Source organism: Eleutherodactylus coqui, chromosome 5 (genome assembly GCF_035609145.1).
Source record: "Eleutherodactylus coqui strain aEleCoq1 chromosome 5, aEleCoq1.hap1, whole genome shotgun sequence".
Taxonomy (NCBI): Eukaryota; Metazoa; Chordata; class Amphibia; order Anura; family Eleutherodactylidae; genus Eleutherodactylus; species Eleutherodactylus coqui.
This window is the reverse complement of record NC_089841.1, coordinates 8,301,082-8,325,686: the sequence shown is the minus strand read 5'-3', so window position 1 is coordinate 8,325,686 and position 24,605 is coordinate 8,301,082. Positions and strand designations below refer to the sequence as shown.

Sequence of the window (24,605 nt, the reverse complement as noted above, 5' to 3'; positions counted from 1 at the left end):
CCATTCTATTTTTTACCTATTCCGTCTCTCGCAGAACAGACTTTTTTTCCCACTCTATTACATTTGGTTGCATTTTCCACGAGCGCATACTTTTTTTTAATTAAAACTTGCTGTTTATTATTGGTGAGATAACATAGCGGCAAAATAGTACGGTGCAGCGCAGCGGTATTGCTGCCATTTTCTCTCTGCAATGGGTTCGGCAACGTGTTAATCAGCCCTTATTATAGTTAAAAAGGAGTGAAAAAACAATGCACAAGTGTGGAAAGAATAAATTTTTTGGATATACAAAGCAAACAAACGGGTTTCGTCACCCAAATAATAATTAAACAAACTAATAGTACTGCCGCCACTTGGGAGGCCGTCCGCGGCGGCCACGCCTGCCCCGATGCCTGGGTGTCCATGCAGGAAAGACGGGACGCTCCTCCTCGGAGGGGGAGCCTGCAGGACGGCTGCTGGTACTTGTGGGGGGGGCATGTGGCCCGGTGCCCTCTGGAATGGTCTTCTGCTCCTGGGCAGGTCTGCCCGAGTCCTCACCGGGTACGCCCAGATCCTCAGCAGCTGCCCACTGACCTTCAGCCAGTGGTGGGGACGGATGTGGCCGGGATGGGCCCTCACCAGGCGAGACATCATCCTCAGTGAACCCAACAGGCTCTTGTAGGGGCGGAGGAAACGTTGGCTGAGAGGCAGGATCAGCGGGTGGGACTTCTGGGGGAGGCTGCAAATCAGGCACGCCCATCCCTGCAGCCGGGACCTGCTCAGGGGAACTGCTCTCCCTCCTGTCTCCAACAGGTGGTGGCGTAAATTCGTCACGTTCTTCTCCCCGCAAAACACGGTACATACCTCTGGTATGTTGAAGCCGATCCTCAAACACAGCACGTTCTGGGTGCCTCCCCCTACGGGGCCTGTCAGTCATCCCCACGGGGAGGCGAAACAGAATCCCGCTGGGGAGTCCTGCTTCGTCTCCCTGGGGGATGCCTCCTGGGGCTCCGTCTTTGAGAATCCGATCCAAGATGACCGGGTGGCCGTTGAGGCTGGCTCTCAGCCAAAGGGTCCTGCCGCACCCTAGATGAGGATGATGTCTCGTCTGATGAGGCACTTCCGGAACCATCCTCGGACGTCCGTCCCCTCACATTGCTGGATCTCCTACGGACAAAAGGGAGGAGACTATTTAGTAAGAATACGGCTGGAACAGTTGCCACAACATCAAAGCTCTCACATTTGTTTTTGCTAGTTCACCACAAATGCTAAATACTATGTGAAAGTAACAGTTCAATGATTAATGAAGCTCCTACAAAATATAGCGCAATATGATATCATTTGTGTGGCTGCAGACAAGGCATGGAGGACAAACCAATAATTTCGAATGACATTTATAAACACATGCAACCATAAGGTTAGGACGGTTCTAAAGAAGCTTATAGATGTAGGCCACCACCAATTGGGGGGGGGGGTTATTCCAGGAAACGTACCGTGGTAGCTGCATGGTTGGCAGGAGGAATCTGAGCGCACCAGCATACTTATAGGAGGGGGCCCGGTCGCCCTCCTCCAAGCGCCTTAGCAGGCTTCTACGAAAAGCATCTCGGATAGATCGCCACTTGGTCATGACAGAGCTGACTGCAAACAGAAATTAACAGTGTAAATAACAGTAACTTTTATGGCACATTGACAATTCATTTGCCTATTGCATGCTAGTTAGTCAGGCCACTAATTACCACTACACACACTTTTAAGGACACACCCAAGGGACCCAAACATTAACCCTTTCCTAACCTATTGGTATACTGGTTTTACAAGGGAGCAAACTATTTGTGTGCTATAGTACAATGGCACAATATGCTGCCATGATTCAGTACTGCATGGAGGTGACCCATTGGATAGGCAACGACAGCAGAGAGGCTGCCAATATACAGTAATACCCCCGCTGGACGTCTGCCTACATAGATGTATAGCCTTCAATCTTATTGTCTGTAGACGGCAGACAGTGGATAGGAAACAGTTAAAGACACTGAATACCCTCAAACAACGACTAATCAGTGTAACAATTTTTCGTTCTACAACGAATTTGCGCACCAACCGAGTGAGCCTTAAGACATTTCGCTTTCTATGATCATTGGAGAATCTCAAGTTTACTCACTGTTAGTCTGTTTGGTTTCTTGACTCAAACTCCTCCAGCTGTGGCCAAAAAGGTCGCGGGTGACCGCGCGCCACATCTCATCTTTCCCAGTACGCCGGTGGTAGGCGCTGATGCGCGTGTCCCATAGGGCTGGGTATAGCCTCACAAGTGTGATCATGTGTGTTTTGTCCATGGCCACATAAATGTCAGCCGTACAACCCCCATGGCATCAGCTGATTTATATAAGGGGTAGAGGCGGGGAACATTTACGAATAATTAATCGCTAACAGTTGAGGATACTTTGAATGACAGATCTTTTGGCGAATGCTCTCGCTTGCATTTACATATTCATGGTCAAAGGGGAGCGTCTTCATCAGGTGTGAAACACCTGAATCCTGTCCAAACATTATTACAGACGAGGGCAGCATTCTGCAGGCGATGTGCCAGTCTCCTGGGAAATGGAAGTATGTATATTTCTGTGGGGTACATGTGTTTGGGCTGTGGCAAAAGGGACTAAGTAGCATTTGTCATTAGCACACTAGCAACTTATTTACACCCTGTAGTGCGCTGCTGCATTATAACTGCACTGGTTTTCGCCCAAGTTCAGACAAAGCCCCATCCCCCCCCCCCCCCCATACCAATAAGGATTGCTGACTAGTTATGTTCTTTTGTGCGGTAAAGGAGCGTAGCAAAAATGTTGCTCTTTTAGGCCTTATTCACATGGGCTACAAAATCTCGCTACTTTGTAGCGCTACAAAAATGCATGTATGTGTAGCCCATGGTTTCCAATGGGTTCATTCACATGAGAGATGTTTTGTAGCCTGAAAGAACCCGTTGGAAACTATGAGCTACACATACATGCGTTTTTGTAGCGCTACAAAGTAGCGAGTTTTTGTAGCCCATCCTAGAATACTATACACTCACCAGATGATGGTAGTACAGTGCGGCGTGTTCGCCAGCGAAAAAACACATCTAGCTGCAGTAAATGATTTTGGTGCGCACATTAATCACAAAACGCCGATAGGCGCGATTTGCGAATCGCCGTGTCCTATAATTTTTCGCAAAAGCGGACATGTGACCGATACCATAGCGAACCATTGGTTCTATATATGCGCGAATCGCATGTGCATGCGCAAATCGCGCGAAAAAAACGCCCGCGTGACTGAGCCCTTAATTGCATACTGACTGGTAAGCCAGCCTTTTAAATCCATGTATAAATAGACCATGTTATGATGTGTTATTTGAGCTTGAAAAAGGCGACAAGCAAGTCGCAGAAACGCGTAGCTCAGCAAGAGTGTATGTATTATAAATGTTAAATTTAATTAAGATAAAATTAATCAATTAATCATTTTTCTGCTTTTCCTGTGAGCGCAAGCATTGTTTTTTCTTTTTAGCAGCCAGCTAAGTGTTACAGCAGGCTTGCGCAAAATTCTTTCCTGGCTCTGCTGTGCGTTCCGTAAGCGAAGTCAGCCTCGAACCACAGGCCAATAAGCGGCACATTTAATTACAGCGTTCTGTTTCTGCACTACTGCTAATACACCATGCTGAGGGGTAGGGGTAGGCCTAGAGGACGTGGGCGAGGACGCGGAGGCCCAAGTCAGGGTGTGGGCACAGGCTGAGCTCCTGATCCAGGTGTATTGCAGCCGACTGCTGCAGGATTAGGAGAGAGGCACGTTTCTGGCGTCCCCACATTCATCTCACAATTAATGGGTTCACGCGGTAGACGTTTATTAGAAAATGAGCAGTGTGAGCAGGTCCTGTCGTGGATGGCAGAAAGTGCATCCAGCAATCTATCGACCACCCAGAGTTCTGCGTCGTCCACTGCTGCAACTCTGAATCCTCTGGCTGCTGCTCCTCCTTCCTCCCAGCCTCCTCACTCCATGAAAATGACACATTCTGAGGAGCAGGCAGACTCCCAGGAACTGTTCTTGGGCCCCTGCCCAGAATGGGCAGCAATGGTTCCGAATCCTCTCCCACTGGAGGAGTTTGTCGTGACCGATGCCCAACCTTTTGAAAGTTCCCGGGGTCCGGGGGATGAGGCTGGGGACTTCCGGCAACTGTCTCAAGACCTTTCAGTGGGTGAGGAGGACGATGACGATGAGACACAGTTGTCTATCACTCAGGTAGTAGTAAGGGCAGTAAGTCCGAGGGAGGAGCGCACAGAGGATTCGGAGGAAGAGCAGCAGGACGATGAGGTGACTGACCCCACCTGGTTTGCTATGCCTACTGAGGACAGGTCTTCAGAGGGGGAGGTAAGGGCAGCAGCAGGGCAGGTTGGAAGAGGCAGTGCGATGGCCAGGGGTAGAGGCAGGGCCAGACCGAATAATCCACCAACTGGTTCCCAAAGCGCCCCCTCGCGCCATGCCACCCTGCAGAGGCCGAGGTGCTCAAAGGTCTGGCAGTTTTTCACTGAGAGTGCAGACGACTGACGAACTGTGGTGTGCAACTTGTGTCGCGCCAAGATCAGCCGGGGAGCCACCACCACCAGCCTCACCACCACCAGCATGCGCAGACATATGATGGCCAAGCACCCCACAAGGTGGAACGTAGGCCTTCACCGCCTCCGGTTTGCACCGCTGCCTCTCCCCCTGTGCCCCAACCTGCCACTGAGATCCAACCCCCTCTCAGGACACAGGCACTACCGTCTCCTGGCCTGCACCCACACCCTCACCTCCGCTGTCCTCGGCCCCATCCACCAATGTCTCTCAGCGCACCATCTAGCCGTCGCTAGCGCAAGTGTTGGAGCGCAAGCGCAAGTACGCCACCACGCACCCGCACGCTCAAGCGTTAAACGTGCACATAGCCAAATTTATCAGCCTGGAGATGCTGCCGTATAGGGTTGTGGAAACGGAGGCTTTCAAAAGTATGATGGCGGCAGCGGCCCCGCGCTACTCAGTTCCCAGTCACCACTACTTTTCCCGATGTGCCGTCCCAGCCCTGCACGACCACGTCTCCCGCAACATTGTACGCGCCCTCACCAACGCGGTTACTGCCAAGGTCCACTTAACAACGGACACGTGGACAAGCACAGGCAGGCAGGGCCACTATATCTCCCTGACGGCACATTGGGTGAATTTAGTGGAGGCTGGGACAGAGTCAGAGCCTGGGACCGCTCACATCCTACCCACCCCCAGAATTGCGGGCCCCAGCTCGGTGCTGGTATCTGCGGCGGTGTATGCTTCCTCCACTAAACCACCCTCCTCCTCCGCAACCACCTCTGTCTCGCAATCAAGATGTGTCAGCAGCAGCACGTCGGCAGCAGTCGGTGTCGCGCGGCGTGGCAGCACAGCGGTGGGCAAGCGTCAGCAGGCCGTGCTGAAACTACTCGGCTTAGGAGAGAAGAGGCACACGGCCCACGAACTGCTGCAGGGTCTGACAGAGCAGACCGACTGCTGGCTTGCGCCGCTGAACCTCCAACCGGGCATGGTCGTGTGTGACAACGGCCGTAACCTGGTGGCGGCTCTGCAGCTCGGCAGCCTCACGCACGTGCCATGCCTGGCCCATGTCTTTAATTTGGTGGTTCAGCGCTTTCTGAAAAGCTACCCACGCTTGTCACACCTGCTCAGAAAGGTGCGCCGGCTCTGCGCACATTTCCGCAAGTCCCACACGGACGCTGCCTCCCTGCGCACCTTGCAACATCGCTTTCATCTGCCAGTGCACCGACTGCTGTGCGACGTGCCCACACAGTGAAACTCTACGCTCGACATGTTGGCTATAGTGGAATACCAACTCCAACATGGGCGGCGCAGAAGGAGTCAGCCTCCTCAATTCTTTACAAAAGAGTGGGCCTGGTTGGCAGACATCTGCCAGGTCCTTGGAAACTTTGAGGAGTCTACCCAGGTGGTGAGCGGCGATGCTGCAATCATTAGCGTCACCATTCCTCTGCTATGCCTCTTGAGAAGTTCCCTGCAAAGCATAAAGGCAGACGCTTTGCGTTCGGAAACAGAGCCGGGGAAAGACAGTATGTCGCTGGATAGTCAGAGCACCCTCCTGTCTCTCTCAGTGCGTTGAGGAGGAGGAGGAGGAGCATGAGGAGGATGAGGAGGAGGGGGAAGAGACAGCTTGGCCCACTGCTGAGGGTACCCATGCTGCTTGCCTGTCATCCTTTCAGCGTGTATGGCCTGAGGAGGAGGATCCTGAAAGTGATCTTCCTAGTGAGGACAGCCATGTGTTGCGTACAGGTACTCTGGCACACATGGCGGACTTCATGTTAGGATGCCTTTCTCGTGACCCTCGCGTTACACGCATTCTGGCCACTACGGATTACTGGGTGTACACATTGCTCGACCCACGGTATAAGGAGAACTTTTCCACTCTGATACCCAAAGAGGAAAGGTGTTCGAGAGTGATGCTATACCACAGGACCCTGGTGTACAAGTTGATGGTAAAATTCCCATCCGACAGCGCTAGTGGCCGAAGGCGCAGTTCCGAGGGCCAGGTAGCAGGGGAGGCGCGAAGATCAGGCAGCATGTACAGCACAGGCAGGGGAACACTCTCTAAGGCCTTTGACAGCTTTCTGGCTCCCCAGCAAGACTGTCACCGCTCCCCAGTCAAGGCTGAGTCAGCGGGAGCACTGTAAAAGGATGGTGAGGGAGTACGTAGCCGATCGCACGACCGTCCTCCGTGACGCCTCTGCCCCCTACAACTACTGGGTGTCGAAGCTGGACACGTGGCCTGAACTTGCACTGTATGCCCTGGAGGTGCTTGCTTGTCCTGCGGCTAGCGTCTTGTCGGAGAGGGTGTTTAGTGCGGCTAGGGGAATCATCACAGATAAGCGTACCCGCCTGTCAACCGACAGGCTAACACTCATCAAGATGAACAAAGGCTGGATTTCCCCAGACTTCTCTTCTCCACCAGCGGACAGCAGCGATACCTAAACAATACGTAGGCTGCACCCGCGGATGGAAGCATCGTTCTCTATCACCATCCAAAACGGGGACATTTTTGCTTCATCAATCTGTGTATAATATTCCTCCTGCTCCTCCTGCTCCTCCTCCTCCTCCTCCTGAAACCTCACGTAATCACGCCGAACGGGCAATTTTTCTTAGGCCCACAAGGCTCAGTCATATAATTTTTCTAAACAATTTTTATACGTTTCAATGCTCATTAAAGTGTTGAAACTTTCACCTCAACCAATTTTTATTGTAACTGGGCTGCCTCCAGGCCAAGGTACAAATTAAGCCACATTAACCAAAGCGATTAATGGGTTTCACCTGCCCTCTTGGTTGGGCATGGGCAATTTTTCTGAGGTACATTAGTACTGTTGGTACACCAATTTTTTGGGGCCCTCGCCTACAGTGTAATCAAATTAATTTTTTGCCCATCTGCATTACAGCTGACGTTACCTCAGCTGTGCTGGGCACTGCAATGGGATATATTTATGTACCGCCGGTGGCTTCCTGGCACCCACCCATGCTGTCGGTCCACAGGGACTTCACAATAGGGAGTTGTACCTGCCTGTGTCTATGAATTAAAAAGCCCGGTCAGGTTGGGGCATGCAGTGTGGGCCGAAGCCCACCTGCATTTCATCTGACGTTAGCTCTGCTGTCCAGGGCACTGCAATGGGATACATTTATGTACAGCCGGTGGGTTCCAGGGAGCCACCCATGCTGTGGGTGCACACGGAATTCCCATTGCGGAGTTGTACCTGCCTGTGACTATTTATAAAAAACCGCGGTCTGACTGGGGCATGCAGACACCTTGACAGAATGAATAGTGTGTGGCACATAGATTCCCCATTGCTATGCCCACGTGTGCAGCTCCTGATGGCGGTGGCACAGGATTCTTTTTCTCATTGCTTCTGTACAGCATTGTGGGCTATCGCCCCGCCCCTTTTAAAGAGGGTCGCTGCCTAGCCGTGCCAACCCTCTGCAGTCTGTGCCTGCGGTTCCTCTGGCAGACGCACTTATAAATAGGCATGAGGGTGGTGTGGCTGTGAGGCCAGCGTGTGGCATGAGGGCAGCTGAAGGCTGCGCAGGGACACTTTGGTGTGCGCTGTGGACACTGGGTCGTGCGGAGGGGGGGGGGGGTTGGGCAGCATGTAACCCAGGAGAAGTGGCAGCGGAGTGTCATGCAGGCAGTGATTGTGCTTTGTTGGAGGTAGTGTGGTGCTTAGCTAAGGTATGCATTGCTAATGAGGGCTTTTCAGAAGTAAAAATTGTTGGGAGGGGGTGGGGCCCCACTCTTGCCGGTATTGTGGCTTAATAGTGGGACCTGGGAACTTGAGATGCAGCCCAACATGTAGCCCCTCGCCTGCTCTATCCGTTGCTGTCGTTCCCATCACTTTCTTGAATTGCCCGCATTTTCACAAATGAAAACCTTAGCGAGCATCGGCGATATACAAAAATGCTCGGGTCGCCCATTGACTTCAATGGGGTTCGTTATTCGAAACGAACCCTCGAGCATCGCGAAATTTTCGTCCCGAGTAACGAGCACCCGAGCATTTTGGTGCTCGCTCATCTCTAGTTATATTTTATTTCTAGTCTATAACTGTGAAGGGCTTTTACATAAAATTTAATATAGACGTACTGCTGCCCCTGCGAATCTCACTTTTGGCAATAGTACATAGTACCTTCAGCCAATATATATCGACCTAATTAAGCGCTGGAGAATAAGTTGGTGCTATACAAATAGATTATTAATCGGGACATTTATTCTTATTTGACCCTCAGATGAATATATTTGTATTCCCCATGCACGGTTCGGGGCGATGGTTTCCCATTGTACTGTATGAAGAATTGATGGTCTTATAACTCAGTTGTTGGCAGTAATAGTTGGGCCATATTTTACTGGATATTTGTAGTTCTAGAGCTAAACTTGTCTGCTTTTGTTTTCCAGTTGTTAACGTGTCAGACCGCCATTTACCCAAAAATGCTGCACAATGCCAAACTGTTTTTGGCTGGTAAAATCTTGGCGGTCGTGGCACGGAGGGCGGCAGAGGACGAAGAGGAATGCCCCTGTAGGCGTCAGCGTAGAATGTGGTCAAAACGGTGGCCACAGCAGAGACAATCTGTCGCACATGCCTCTTTTAAATGATTTGTGAGATCAACCCTGATTGCAGACATTTTCTGCGCCGGTCAGAGGAATTCTTTACTACTTTGCTCATTGGTTTCGCCATCCATTACAAAAATATACTGTAATGCATGAAGCTATATCTGCAGAGCGGCGCCTGGTCGTCACCTTACGGTTCCTGGCTGCGGGCAGATCTCTGCAGGATCTGAAGTATTCGGCGGCCATCTCTGCTCCTTCTCGGAGTGCCTTTATCCCAGAGACGTGATGCAATAATAAGGGGTCTGAAAATGGATCATTTCAAGGTCTGTTGGTGAAAGTACTTTGTTAAATTTACCACCCAGCTAGTCTTGGCCTGTCTGTGGAAAATACTGCAATCACAACGTAATTCAAGGTTGCTTTTTACCGTAATTAACATGAGCCGCTCAATGCCGCGTACATCAGGGTGCGATGCTTCCACTGACTATGTATATTCTGGATATGTTATCGGTGGTGGAGCAATGTGGAGTGCACCGCCTATGGTTTATCTCATTAGTTTTCGTAATTTGTCCAGCTGCTCATTTGGTGGATGAGCTGAAACGGTCACCCCTCATCACTGGGCAGCAAGGCGAAGGACAAAAATGAAAGGCGCGTGCGCTGCGAACAGTATTGTGCTCGACCTACAGGTTCTTTTTTTTTTCTTTGTATGGTTACCAAAGGCCATTGAGGAATGGCAGTCTGTGGCTGAGGAATTTAAAAGGAGATGACGATTCCCCAACTGTGGAGGGGCCCTCGATGGAAAACATGTGAGGATCGCACGGCCTGCACACTACGGCTCCTACTACTACAGCTACGAGGGCTACTTCAGCATAATTTTGATGGCTCTTGTTAATGCGAACTATCAATTCCTGATGGTCGATGTTGGCAAGAACGGGTGAGCATCGGATGGTGGTGTATTAGACCAGGCTGCAACTACCAAACAATTCTGACAGCAATGCACATTTGAATTTTGTCTTTATTGGCGATGAGGCCTTTCCACTGCAGGCCCATCTAATGTGGGAACAAGCCAGCGAAACTATTTCACGACCAACAGCACAGGTGCAAGTTAGTGCGGAGACGAGTCTCGGGAATCATTTGCCTGGTTGTTGCCCTCTAACTAGGCCTTTCTGCTATGTTCATGTATGGTGAATATGGTCCAAAAAATGACCCTTACCACGCACAGATGGAGACCGAGATGGTGCCAGAGGTGGGCTCCATGAAATAGGAGGAACTGGCGGTGCTAGAGGTTCTAGAACCAGGTCCTCAGCAGGAGCTGCATGGTTAAAGTATTTGGTTAACACCAAGTAACGCTTAGCGTGGCAGCAAAATATCTTTACACTTACCGATTGGTTGCTCCTCTGGCTGAATGTTCTCCGGCCTGAGCATGTGCTCCTCAGCCCTGCAAAAATAAATGAAATACCCAGTAGTTGGAGGAGGTGGTACACAGGGCACAGGGTTTGTCTAGCGGGCATTAGAGGACGAAATATAGTGTGCCCGTGGTTTTGTTGGGGAAGCAAACATAAAAGCCTTCATTCCAGAAATCCGTCATTCATGATCGGTTACAAACCTTTAGCACATGTAATTGTGTTCAAAGTTCAGTTTTAAAATTGATAAAATATTGCGCTACAGCGGGTGTTTGTGCGACGTTCTGCCGTTATTGTCACTTCTGACATAATTCTAATCTGTCTTTTCGCCTAATGGCACGTCTTATTGCACGCAGTCGACGGGGGTCTTTGAGCTTCAGGTGGCTCCACCGCTTTTGTAATTGTCCACAGGGAGATAAAAAAGGAACCTGCGCTTGTGCGGGTCTGACCGACAACCAATGATGTAACTTTTACATCAAACACTTATTACTGAGTGTTTCGGTAAAAACATTGCCTTTCTCAAGCTCATGAATTACATCTACACAGTACAATACAGATAACATATAAATATTTACATAGCCTGCACTCTTCACACGGGGACGCCGTCCGTCCTCTGATGTCAAGGTGGGAGGCGTTTCCCATTGAGTCAAGTCGCACGTACCTTGGAGCGCTGTGTTCCAAATTCACAATAACTTTATTCTACCTTCTATGAGTTACAGTCCCTATACGTATACGAGGTCTGAGCGATGATAATGGTCACTTTTAAACACTGATGTTAACCATTTAAATTCCAATCCCATCATACAAAAAAAATTATGATATTAAAAAGTTGTAAAAAATTCATTTTATAATCCATCAATTCAATAAAATGGATACAAATACAGGAATGTGCCACAAGGTTTTCTAAAAGTCTTAGCCACAAATATCCTATCCCAAAGGGTATCGGGAGAGCTGCAGGACAAAAGAGGGTTTCTCTTCCAAGGAGAGAATCCCCACAAGAAAGTGAAGATAAAGTCTGTTAGAAGAAAACGTCACTGCGCTTCATGATGATATGCGGTCAATAATAAGCAGTTTAAAACAAAGGATGCCAGAATAAAGGAAGAACACTTAATGGACAGGAGGGGGGGGGGTGTTCAGAAGCCCCCTCCTTGAAGTGTTGACACCAAATATAAGATTAACAACAAACCAGTCCTCAGGGATGAAATCCAAGGTTCTTTTTAATAAGCTGGTCCGTAAGTGGTCAGAACAGCAAATGGCAACGCGTTTCGGTGTCTGCAAAACACCTTTCTCAAGCCAACATAAAAATATAGGAAACATATACTCACATTTATAGAGGAGTGAAAGTGAAACCTTCCGGTTCATGGGTGACGCCATCTTGTGGGGGGGGGGGGGGGGGTAGCGACCTCATCAGGTCACATTACCTGTGTGGGTGGGGTTGATCTTATGGACCCACTAATTGTGCCTCTAAAATTATTATCTCAGAATATGGACTTATCAACTTAGTGTGTCCTTACTATATTGCGCTGTTGTAGGTTATTTGGAAAAGACCGTTAAATTGTCTTTTATTTGTCCCTGTGACGCGGTCACATTGTCCCTACATGCCGCGTCGTCATGTGGGCGGAGTTTGTGATATCGACAGGCCATTACGGCATCCTGCGTCACAGCGGAGGTCATGTGATGTTTGTTGTGATGTGGCCACGAGTCTTTGCGGGCCGCGTCATTACAGAAGTGCGGTTCACAGCGTTGGTGGGCGAGAACCTCCGAGACATAGTCATGACCCAGTTACGTCGTCCCGGCATCCTATGTCATCATCTGGGCGGAGCTTAATAACGCAAGCACATTACTCTGGCGTGTTGCGTCTGATCTTCCTTATAGCCTTATTGTAATGCCATAGGGGGTGTGGCTGAAGACATGAACACATGGCTCAAGTGTGTCCTGTCATTTATTCCGCATGCTTTGTCCATTTCAATTGGAAATAAAACTTATACTCTATTAGAAAATAATGATTAATTGGTTAATGAATGGTAAATCTTCTGAATTGGATGGATCATATAGCCTTATTATTTAATTACCTATTTTTTGAGTCACCCATAAAGTCTGGAAAGGTAGACAAATATATAAATATATGCATATACATAATGACATATAGAATACAATAATTAAAAATTGGAAATATATCCATTTTATCCGTATAAAATGAAGCAGATGTACATTCTAATCTTGGTTTATGATATATTCTTGTTTATATTTAATCAGGATATAGGGGATTCATTGATGTGAATAAAATAATGTATATAAAAGTTTTTTTATGCTAGACGAAATACTCAAAGGTTTTTCTCTAAAACTTCATTTAACCCTAGAGGGGTTAATGTCTTCATTTTATAGATCCAGAACATCTCTTCTCCTGAGAAGAGAGAATTGTTGTGGGGAGATTTTCTCTATTGGCGTGACCTTTAAATCCGCGTAGTCATTGTTGTGGTGTTGAAAAAAATGTCGAGACGCTGTGATTCTGTGATAGACATGATGATTAGTTAGTATAAAATGTCTATTGATTTGTATAAACCAAATGTATTATGCTATTGTAATGACTTTTAGCTCTGTGGAGTTTAATGGCCACACAATCTAATCATGGTATTTGCTAGACAATGGGATGGTGAAAGATGTGTGGTGTAATGTTAGCTGAGTACATAAAATTGCACAAGAAGCCTCTAAGAGTTAAGGGTCATAGTGTTATATGTATATCTGTGTTCAACACTGAGTGTTTTCCTAGCCCTTTCCACCCCCCACACATCTATTTAAACAATGATTTGTCAACTACACAGAATTCCTTAAGGTTACCTGCATGCTAAAGAACACAAAGTCCACGCTACATCAAGACTTGAGGAAGGGTGGGCAGAGAGGCGGGAGATTCTATATGATCCGACAAATGAGAATCTTATATGTTACTGATGTAATTTGTTGCACTCCCATTAAAGGGCAGGTGTCATGTGGTATAATAAAAAAGCCTGAGCCTCTACACATGGTAGAGACTCTCCCGGTTTTAGACCAGCATTTGTGTCTGATCTGGTCAATGATGTGTGCACACTATACAATTTGGAAGCTACAAAATACCCCGAAACCTGCTGGAGAAAACCATAATCCAGATCAATTCAAGAAGCCTTTTATGTTATTTCGGTGCTTCCCAATGCGTATTCTTAGGGCGTTCATTGTGCGGCCCACTTACCCTAATCCACAGGGGCATTCTAGATAATAGATTACATATTGTCACAATTTAGTAATGTGTTTATATGATGTGTTGTGTTATCCAGGCTGACTTTGATGTCTTTTCTACCATGTGTTATCAATGCCCAACCTTTACATCCAGGTTTTCCGCATTTGTAAGTCCCTTCTATTGCATTTAGGATGGTATTATCCCCAATCTTTTTCTGCTTTTTCTTTTTGTTTTTCTGGATGCGTTTATGGGGACATGATGGTGCTACCAATTCTTTTATGGTTTTGTTTTTACGGAATGTAAGAGTGGGGTTTTCAGCTAATGGGTTTTGCAGGAAGGGGTCCTCCTTTTAAGATGTTCCAGTGACTTTAAAGTATTCCTGATTTTTGCATGTTGGGTATTATATTTTGTTATGAATCTTGGTTGATTATCCATGATTTTGTAGTCCTGGATTTCTTTTTTCTTTTTATTGTCGTTCTATTTCCTTCCTCCTTCTGTCTTGATGATCTTTCGTAGGCTTGTTCCACTAGTCGGTCTGGATATTTCTTTTCCTTGAATCGTTTTTTCAGGATATCTGATTGAATGATATAATCTTCTGTTCGAGTACAGTTTCTACTTAAGCGGGTAAACTGACCATACGGAATATTATTCTTCCACATTTTTGCATGGCAGCTTGTATACTTCAGATAGCTGTTGGGATCTGGTTTTTTTTAAAAAGTTTTGGTGATTCTGTTTTCCTCTAGGTGTACTTCAATATTCAAAAAAGTTGCTTTTGAATTACTACGGTCTTTCGTGAATTTCAGACCCCAGTTGTTCATGTTCAAGTCCTCAATAAAAAACAGGAGGTCGTCTTCCCTCCCTTCCCAAGTCAGAAAGATGTCGTCAATAAATCGACGCTAGAATATAACCTTTTCTTTGATCCCTTCAAACACGCCCATGTATAAATTTCCATAGATCGGCGCAAATTTTGTGCCCATAGCGGTCCCTTTTTGCTGTAGAAAAAACTGATCCTTGTAGGTGAAATAATTATTTAATATAAACTCTCTTGCTCTCAAGAAAAAATCCTTCAGATTTTTTTGGCATTAGTTTATCTATTGATAAAAATCGGTCTACTGCCTTGATTCCTTTATCATGTGGTATGTTTCTGTATAAAGCTGTAACATCTAGCGTGCAAAATATATACTCTTTTTGCCATTTTATTTTTCTTATGGATTCTAGAAAGTCTCCTGTGTCCTTTATGTAAGCTGGGAGGGAAGTGACTATTCTCTGAAGTTGAAGGTCTCTATATTCCGATAGTGCTGAGGTGATGGAATTGATACCCGCTTTATTGGACGACCTGGTGGGTTCCTTTTTGTTCTTGTGTACTTTAGGTAGAATATAAAAATATGGAATGTCTGGTTGTCTAAAGTGGATGTATTGCATTTCTTCTTTTGTTAAGCAGTTTTTTTCAATGCCGCCTTTTAGTAATGTGCCTAGTTCTAACCATTCTTTTTAGGGGATTTTTTTAGTTTTTTTATAGTATTTTTTTATTTTCAAGAATTTTGTTCACCTCAGTTTCATATTGCTCTATATTCATTATGACAGTTGCTCCGCCTTTATCAGCTTTTTTGATGATGATTCGTTCATTAGAGGCCAGGCTTTGAAGGGCATTCTTTAGTCTATCTTTACTTGTTTGGTTACACTTGTTTATCTTTGTCATATCATTCAGTACTTTTTGGTAGAAAGTTTTTTAATGAAGCCACTTTTGCTTTCTAATGGATAAAATTTGCTATTTGGTTTTAAACCTGTTTTAATTGGTTCTACTCCTATGTCTTGTGAAAGAATTTCGTTATGTGAGGGGTTATTTTCTGAATGTTTTTTTACTTCAAAGTTTCTGAGTATTGTAATCTTTCTAATGTAGGTGTTTAAGTCAACAAATAAATTAAATAAGTTGACGCCAGTTAGCGGACTGAAGGAGAGGCCCTCTGCTAATGCATAAAGTTCCTTTCTTTTTAGTGGGTAGTCTGAGATGTTAAATATACCTTTTACGTTCTTCCGTGTTCACTTACTTGCTGAGAGAACTCCTTTCGTGTTTTTTCCGTATGTTCTTCCCGCCTCTTCTCCCCCTTCTCCTCTTGATAATCTTCTCTGATTGTTATCTTTGCTGAGTTGTAAAACTGTGTGATTGTCGTCTTGCGACCTTGTGATGTTTTTAGGTTCTTGGATACCGTACTCCTGGTTGTCCTAGGGCTCAATCGATGGTATGCTTCCAGATGCAGTTGTATTGAGGGGTTCATCTGTTTTGTTGGGGTTTCTTTCTGTGTTTCCCCTTGTGGGATTTTTTTCATTGATAAAGCTAACGATTGTTCTGTCATCCCATCTACTTTGTCCGATTTGTGTTGGTTTTGTTGGTCTTCGTTCTCTTTCCTCTGTGGGTCTGCACATCTCCTGATATTTCGAGGACTTTTTTGTTGGGTATGGTCCTGTAGTGATTTCCTTATTTGTAAGGATTGTAATGTTGGGTTCAATGGGGATGCCAGACCTTGCTCTAAAAAAGATGGTGGAGACGCACCTGGTTCTCCTAATGTTTTTTCGAGGGTACGGGGGTAAATACGGACTGGATTTTGTGGTATAAAGTGTATATTATGTGTACTGTTATTAGTTTGAGAATTGGAGATTTGAGAAGGGATATGTATTGCAGTTTGTGAATTTACTGGTGTGGTGACAATGTACATTGTGTTTGTTTCTGACTTCAGGATTACCCCCTCTATTGGCTACAAAGGTTGTTCTGTAGTCCTTTCTATAATTAGAGTATGATAAATGTCTAAAAGGGGGGACATATTTGTCTTTCTGGAATGTTTTAGGGTTAGTCAGAGATTCTCTCCAAGGTCTGTGGGAAAATTGTTCCCCTCTAAAATTTACATAAGTTCTGTTTCTATTGTAATTATCCCTACTATTATGTTCTTGGTTTTTAAAAGGTTTGTTTCGACCATGGTCTCCTGTTATTCCAAGACCCCCATTTTGTATTATATATTTCATTGCTATGCCCTTGTTGGAATTCTGGGTTCTTAGATCTACTCGTATTTTTTGTAGTTTCTTCTATATTTTGTTCACTATTCTGTGTTGTTGTATTGGGTTTTTCCTCTCCCCCAGGTTTCGTTTCTTCTTTTTCCCACGGGAACATCTTTTTGGAAGAAACATCAGATAGATCTCTTTTTAGTTTATTCATTTTACGTGATATCTTAAACTCCATGTCATTAGTGTAGTTTAAGGCAAATAAGAAATCCTCTTCATTACAATGTGTCGCTAGACTACTAATACTTAGTTTTACATTTACTGATGATTTTATCAATCAACAGGTCTGAAAATGTCAGTAACATTAATTTCCACTCCCCTCTAAATGTTGCATCATTCATAAAGGCTGGTGGGATGGAGACCCCTAAACCTCTAGGGGCTGTTTTTGTTTTATTTATATAAGCATAAAAACAACCAATCGAACATATGTCGCCAAAGAGTCTCTATGCATGACTTCAATTTAAATCGTCGACATTCTTTTTCTGGTGGGTTTTCCATTTTCCCCGAACCCCAGACTAATTCCTCAGGGAGGGTCACTGGAATAGTCAGTCTTTATGGGAGAATGGTCCCTAAAGCCCCTTTGTAAGGAGCCTTTCAGGCGTATGGGGAGGGACTCCCATTCTTTGATTAATAAGTTCATACCTTGGTCGCAGTAATCCAACAAAAGATGATGGTCCGGCTACCTCAAAACATGCGGATAGGGCAGGTGAAACCCATGACTATTTTTTGAAAGATATAGCTCTGCCTGGAGGCAGCCCTGTTAAAAAAAAAAATTGGTTCATGTTACAGTATCAATACTTTTGAAACTTTGAAAAATTGTAAAAAAATTGTTAGATGAGCCTTTTGGGCCGCAGAAAAATTGGCAGTTCAGCGTGATGACATGATGTTTCAGGAGGAGGAGTAGGACTAATATCAGAGACAGATTGACAAAGCTAAATGCCCCATTTTTCCGGTGATAAAGAATGCTTTTATCTGCGGTTGCACAGAAAAGAATCTTTAGGTTCCACAGCTCTCCGCCGGTGGAGAAGAGAAGTCTAGGGAAATCCAGGCTTTGTTCATCTTTATGAGTGTAAGCATGTCGGCACTGGCAGTTGACAGGTGGGTACGCTTATCCGTGATAATTCCCCCAGCTGCACTAAACACCCTCTCTGACAAGACTCTTGCGGCAGGGCAAGCAAGCACCACCAGGGCATACAGGGCAAGTTCATGCCACGTGTCCAGCTTTTGACACCTAATAGTTGTATGGAGCAGAGGCATCACGGAGGACGGTGGTACGATCGGCTGCGTACTCCCTCACCATCTTTTTACAGTGCTCCCTCCGACTCAGCCTTGACTGGGGAGTGGTGACACAGTCTTGCTGGGGAGCCATAAAGCTGGTAAAGGCCTTGGAGAGTGTTCCCCTGCCTGCGCTGAACATGCTGCCTGATCTCCGCACCTCCCTTGCTACTTGGCCCTCGGAACTGCGCCTTCTGCCGCTAGTGCTGTCAGATGGAAAATTTAGCATCACTTTGTCCACCAGGGCCCTGTGGTATTGCATCACTCTCGTACCCCTTTCCTATTCGGGAATGAGTGGAAAGGTTCTCCTTGTACCGTGGGTTGAGAAGAGTGTACACCCAGTAATCCGTGTTGGCCAGAATGCGTCTAACACAAGGGTCATGAGAAAGGCAGCCTAACATGAAGTTAGCCATGTGTGCCAGGGTGCCAGTACGCAAGACATGGCGGTCCTTGCTAGGAAGATGACTTTCAGGATCCTCTTCCTCTTCTTCCTCTTCCTCTTCACGCTGAGATATAGACATGAGGGTGGTCTGGCTATCAAGCGACATACTGTCATCCCTGTCTCCTGTTCCAACCGCAAAGCGTCGGCCTTTATACCTTCAGCGAACTTCTCAGCAGGCATAGCAGCGGGATGGTAACGCTAATTGCAGCATCGCCGCTCACCATCTGGGTAGACTCCTCAAAGTTTCGGAGGACTTGGCAGATATCTGCCATCCAGGCCCACTCCTCGGTAAAGAATTGGGGAGGCTGACTACCCCTATGCCGGCCATGTTGGAGTTAGTATTCCACTATTGCTCTATGCTGCTCATAGAGCCTGGCCAACATGTGCGTAGAATTCCACCTTGTGGGCACGTCGTACAGCAGTCGGTGCTCTGGCAGATTAAACCGATGTTGCAGGGTCCTCAGGGTGGCAGCATCCGTGGTGAACTAGCGGAAATGTGCGCAGATGCGGCGCACCTTGCCGAGCACGGTCAGACAAGTGCGGGTAGTTTTTCAGAAACCGCTGAACCACCAGATTGAAGACGTGGGACAGGCATGGCATGTGTGTGAGGCTGCCGCGCTGCAGAGCCGCCACCAGGTTACGGCCGTTGTCACACACGACCATGCCCGGTTGGAGGCTCAGCGGCGAAAGCTAGAGGTCGGTCTGCTCTGTCAGACCCTGCAACAGTTCAGAGGCCATGTGCCTCTTGTCACCTAAGCTGAGTAGTTTCAGCATGGCCTGCTGACGCTTGCCCACAGCTGTGCTGCCGTGCCACACCGACTGCTGGTGACGTGCTGCTCACACTTAATTGAGAGGTAGAGGTTGCATAGGAGGAGGAGGAGGGAGAGGGTTTAGAAGAGGTAGCATAGACCGCCGCAGATACCAGCACCGAGGTAGGACCCACTATTCTGGGTGTGGGTAGGACGTGAGTGTCCCAGCCTCCACCAAATTCACCCAATGTGCAGTCAGGGAGATATAGTGGCCCTGCCCGCCAGTACTTGTCCACGTGTCCATGGTTAAGTGGACCTTCCCAGTAACCGCGTTGGTGAGGGCACGATTGATGTTGCGGGAGACGTGCTGGTGTAGGGCTGGGACGGCACACGGTAAAATAGTGGCGACTGGGGACAATAGCACGGGACAGGACACCATCATGTTTTTGAATCCCTCCATTTCCACAAGCCTGTACAGCAGCATCTCCAGGCTGATTAATTTGGCAATGTGCACGTTTAAAGCTTGAGCGTGCGGGTGCGTGGCGGCATATTTGCGCTTTCACTCTAGCACTTGCGCTAGCGACAGCTGAACGCTGCGCTGAGACATTGCTGTATGGGGTCGAGGACAGCGGAGGTGAGGGTGTGGGTGCAGGCTGGGAGGTGCTCGTGCCTGTGTCCTGAGAGGGGGGTTGGATGTGAGTGGCAGGTTGGGGCACAGGGGGAGAGGCAGTGGTGCAAACCGGAGGCGGTGAACTGCCTTCGTCCCAGCTTGTGGGGTGCTTGGCCATCATATGCCTGCGCATGCTGGTGGTGGTGAGGCTGGTAGTGGGGGCTCCCCGGCTGATCTTGGTGCACCACTGTTTGTTGGTCATCCACGCGCTCACTCAAAAATATCCACACCTTTGAACACCTAGCACTCTGCACGGAGGCTTGGCACGAGGGGGTGCTTTGGGAAACAGTTGGTGGATTCTTGGCTCTGGCCCTGGCCACCCCACTACCTCTTCCAACCTGTCCTGCTGCTGCACTTGCCTCCCCCTCTGAAGACCTGTCCTCAGTAGGCTTAACAAACCAGGTGAGGTCAGTCACCTCATCGTCCAGCGGCTTTTTCCGAATCCTCTGTGCGCTCTTCCCTCGGACTTACTGCCCTTACGACTACCTCACTGATAGACAACTGTGTCTCATCATCCTCCTCACCCACTGAAAGCTCTTGAGACAGTTGCCGGAAGTCCCCAGCCTCATCACCCGGCCCCCGGGAACTTTCCAAAGGTTGGACAACGGTCACGACAAACTCCTCAGGTGGGAGAGGAACCATTTTTTCCCACTCAAGGCAGGGGCCCGAGAACAGATTCTGGGAGTCTGCCTGCTCATCAGAATGTGTCATTTTCATGGAGTGAGGAGGCTGGGAGGAAGAAGGAGCAGCAGCGAGAGGATTCAGAGTTGCAGCAGTGGGCTGCGTAGAAGACTGGGTGGTCGATACATTGCTGGATGCATTTTCTGCCATCCATGACAGGACCTGCTCACACTGCTCTGTTTGTAATAAAGGTCTACCACGCGGACCCATAAATTGATATGAAGCTGGGGACCCCGGAAGCTTGCCTCTCTCCTAATCCCGCAGCAGCCGGCTGTGATTCACCTGGACCAGGAACTCGGCCTGTGCCCACACCATCACTTGGACCTCCGTGTCCACGTCCTCGACCCCTACCCCTCATCATGGCGGATTACGAATAGAGCCAGGGCCAAATAAATTACCCCACTGAACAGCACTGACAACTGTGTCTTAATTCACCGCACACAGAGACTTGTAGATAGCGGAGGCTCTATGCTGTGACTAGAAAAAAGTAACCCGCTGTCTTGCGCTGATACCTAGGGGTAATTTACGGCTCGCAGAGACTTGTAGATAATAGAGGCTGTGTGGAGTGGGAGAAGACTCTAAAGCCAGTGGATAGTGCTGGTAACTGCAGCTATCTCAACCCCACCAAGGAAAGGGTATTGTGAGACGCTCTGCACAGCGGCAGAGCTGAAATACTTTGCAGTGACCCCGGTAATATTATAGTACTGTTAAGCGGTGAGACCGCAATCTAATTCACTGCAGTCAGAGAACTGTATAAATAATGAATTATTTGCAAACACTTTCACGCTGAGAGCGGTATTGTAACACAAACTCCAGCCAGAAAAAAATTATACGGAAGGCTGCAAACAGGCCTAGCTGCGTAATACTGAAGCACTACAACTCCCAGCAGCCAGGCAGTAAAATGCACACTGTCAGAGGTAGCCCTAAGAAGGACCGTTGGGGTTCTTGTAGACAGAATCCTACACTACCACTTTCCCTATCTCAGCAGCACTTTCCCTATACTCTGTATTACAGACTGCAGACAGAGAACGCTACAGCTGTAATGCTCTGTAGAGCCGGAGATGAAAAAAAAAAAATTGTGCAAAACTGCTCCCAGCCAGCCACAACAGTAATGCACACAGTCAGATGTGGCCCTAAGGACGACTGTTGGGGTTCTTGTAGACAGGACCTACACTAACACTTTCCCTATATCAGCAGCAGCACTTTCCTTAACCTCTGGCAGTGTGTCTGAGGCGAGCCACGGGTGGGACCGCTTTAAATACTCGGCGGTCACTTGATCTCGCCAGCCACTCACTGCAGGGGGGTGGGATAGGGCTGGAAAGTCACAGGAGGAAGTTGTAATGCCTTCCCTGCATGTCTATTGGCCATAAAATGGCGCAAAACATGCAGGGAAGGAAATGGAATTGACTCGAGTACCGCGTGGTGCTCGTCACGAGTAACGAGCATCTCAAACACCCTAATACTCCAATGAGCATCAAGCTCGGACGAGTGTGCTCGCTCATCTCTAGTCTTGATAATTAGCATTATGTACATCATTGAAATGTCTGGATACATCATGTAAACGGAAATTTTTCATGATATTTAATCTGATTATACGAGTCTTCAATTTGTTCTTCGTTCTTCCCACATTTTTTGCGGCAAGGGCACTCAAATACATAAATCCCGCGCTCAGTTCCGCAAGTTATGTTCTAATGAGCTCCTTCCCGGGGGCTATTGAGGTTCGTAGATGCATTATATGTTGGCAACAAATACAATTCTTCTTATTTATAGACGCCGGGTTTGCAGTGTGTCAAAAACATAAGATTTCCTCTCCTTTTCTCAGGGTTTGATGGGGCTATCATATTTTGAATTGTGTTTTTCCTTTTAGGGATGACACGTGATTTCTGCAGAGTGTAATCAAATAAGGGTCATTTGTCAGTAAAGGGGCGATGCTTTTTCAGAATGTTTTTAATGTGTATTGTTATTACTAGATTAAGTAACAAGATAATTTTCCTGCATCTTTTTCTTGAAACGTCTTTATTTGTACCTTGTCTTCTCTGCTTTTCATTTTTGCCTCATGGGTTTCTTTGGAGATCTTCATAGGCCTTTCCTATAATTTTGGAAGGATAGTTCTTTTCTTTGAATTGGCTTTGATCAATTGTGCGTGTTCTTCAGAATCTTCGTCAAGGGTACAATTCCTCCTGATGCGTTTCAACTGACCGTAAGGTGCATGGCAGCTCTTGAAGTCAAGGTAACTGTTTTTGTCCATTTTTTAAGTGGGTCTTTGTTAGAATTGTACTCTTGTCATTAAAGAGGAACAGATCCAGGAAAATTATTTGTCTTATGTCGGTGAATTTAAGAGTCATCATGTTATTGAGGTTCTGAACAAACTGAGGCTGTCCTGTACCCTCCCATATGATTATAATATCTATAAATCTACGATGAAATATGATATTAGGACTATTAAACGCATAACTTTCATAATAACCCATGTAAAGATTGGTGAAGGACGGGGCGATCCTACTGCTCATCGCGCTACCTGTAAATAAAATGTTTATATGAGAAAATTGTTTTTGAGAATAAATTCTATAACCTGAAGAATAAATGTTTTTGATTGCCTGGCATGAGTAGATCTTCATCTAAATATTTCTTAACCTCTAAAATGCCTAGATTGTGGGGTATATTAGAATATAATGATTCTGCATCCAGTGTGCACCAAATGATCTCTCCAATCTATTGTTTTAATGGATCTAATAAGTGACCTGTATCTCTCAAATAAGTGGGTAATGATATAACATATATTTGTAACAGGATGTCTGTTCTGATAGTCGACTAGTTATAGAATGAACCCCTGCAATAATGGGTCTACCTGGAGGGTCATTTATGTTTTTATCGATTTTCGGTAAGTGATATATGAAGGGTGTTTCTGGTTCAATGGAACTGATGTAATTACCTTCTTTTTTCGTGAGCCCGTTATGTTGTACTCCTTCTGTGATCAGAGTTTTTAAACTACTAGCTATCTCTCTAGTAGGGTAATATAATCATTTTATTATATTGAACTATATCATTTAACATATCCATAAATTTTTTGATATTGCAATTTATCCATTATCACTATCCCCCCCCCCCCCCCTCCACCTTCCTTTATCTGCACGTTTTATTACAATGTTCTCATTAGCACTTAATGTTTTCAGGGTAATCACTGTAAGGGTTCGATAAGACTCTAAAATATAACTTAATAAATCACTTGCTAAAAAAGGCTTGGTACACAAGTCTTAAGAGACAATCACAAAAAGAACAGATGCAAATCACTCCTATAGCAGGAACCCCACTAATGTTAGGGGGGGAACAAGACTGCGTTTAGGAGAAAAGGCGAGACCTCTATTGGCGAGGGTCTCTAAAAAAGCTTCAAGCACGGTTCTTTGTGACTGCCAGCTGAGAAACCTAATTCAAGGTAGCTGGATAAATCAGTAGGGTCAACTAGGAATTGTAATGAATCGTTCACAGGATGATTTGACCAAATTCATGTATCTAGCTAGAAGCCAAACAGTCCTCAGATGAATCTGTGCCACTGGTAAATATCAATATATAAATGGCTTAGTCGTGCACAGCACGAAAGGACTGAGGGGCCATAAATAGGAAAGATGACCCACAAAGGTAAAAATAGATATCAAGACATTCGTGGGATCATAAATCCATGTACAAATGCCAGTAGTTTAGGCACAAAACCAACCAAAAGGAATTCTTAGAAGATAGGCGGTTCGACGCGTTTCCGCTACTGATAATGTAGCATCATCAGGAACCTACACTCAGTAGTAAACCATAGTTCTAAACAGACTCAAAAGGTCCTAGACTACTAGAGATATACTCAAACAGGACTCAGGATGAAAGATAGACGATACTATCACTCTAGGTTGAACTAAAGTACCCCAGAGATTCCCACCCTCTTGGTAGCAAGAACGAAAACAAAAAAGGGTAGCAGCACCAGCCCTTGTGGTAGGCTGGCGGCTAATGACCGGCTATGTGTCTCGCTCGGGTTAA

The 24,605-nt window shown here is 46.4% G+C and overlaps 1 long non-coding RNA gene across 1 annotated transcript in view; it reads right to left on the bottom strand.

The window, feature by feature from the left end:
* Positions 1-9,319: 9,319 nt before the first annotated feature.
* LOC136627304 (uncharacterized) overlaps positions 9,320-24,605 on the bottom strand; it is a 49,274-nt gene continuing 33,988 nt past the window's right edge. Inside the window, exons 3-5 of the long non-coding RNA XR_010792770.1 lie at positions 10,483-10,538; positions 10,314-10,412; positions 9,320-9,428 (exon numbers count right to left, since the gene is read on the bottom strand). This is a non-coding gene — a long non-coding RNA (uncharacterized lncRNA). The remainder of the gene's footprint in view (positions 9,429-10,313; positions 10,413-10,482; positions 10,539-24,605) is intronic.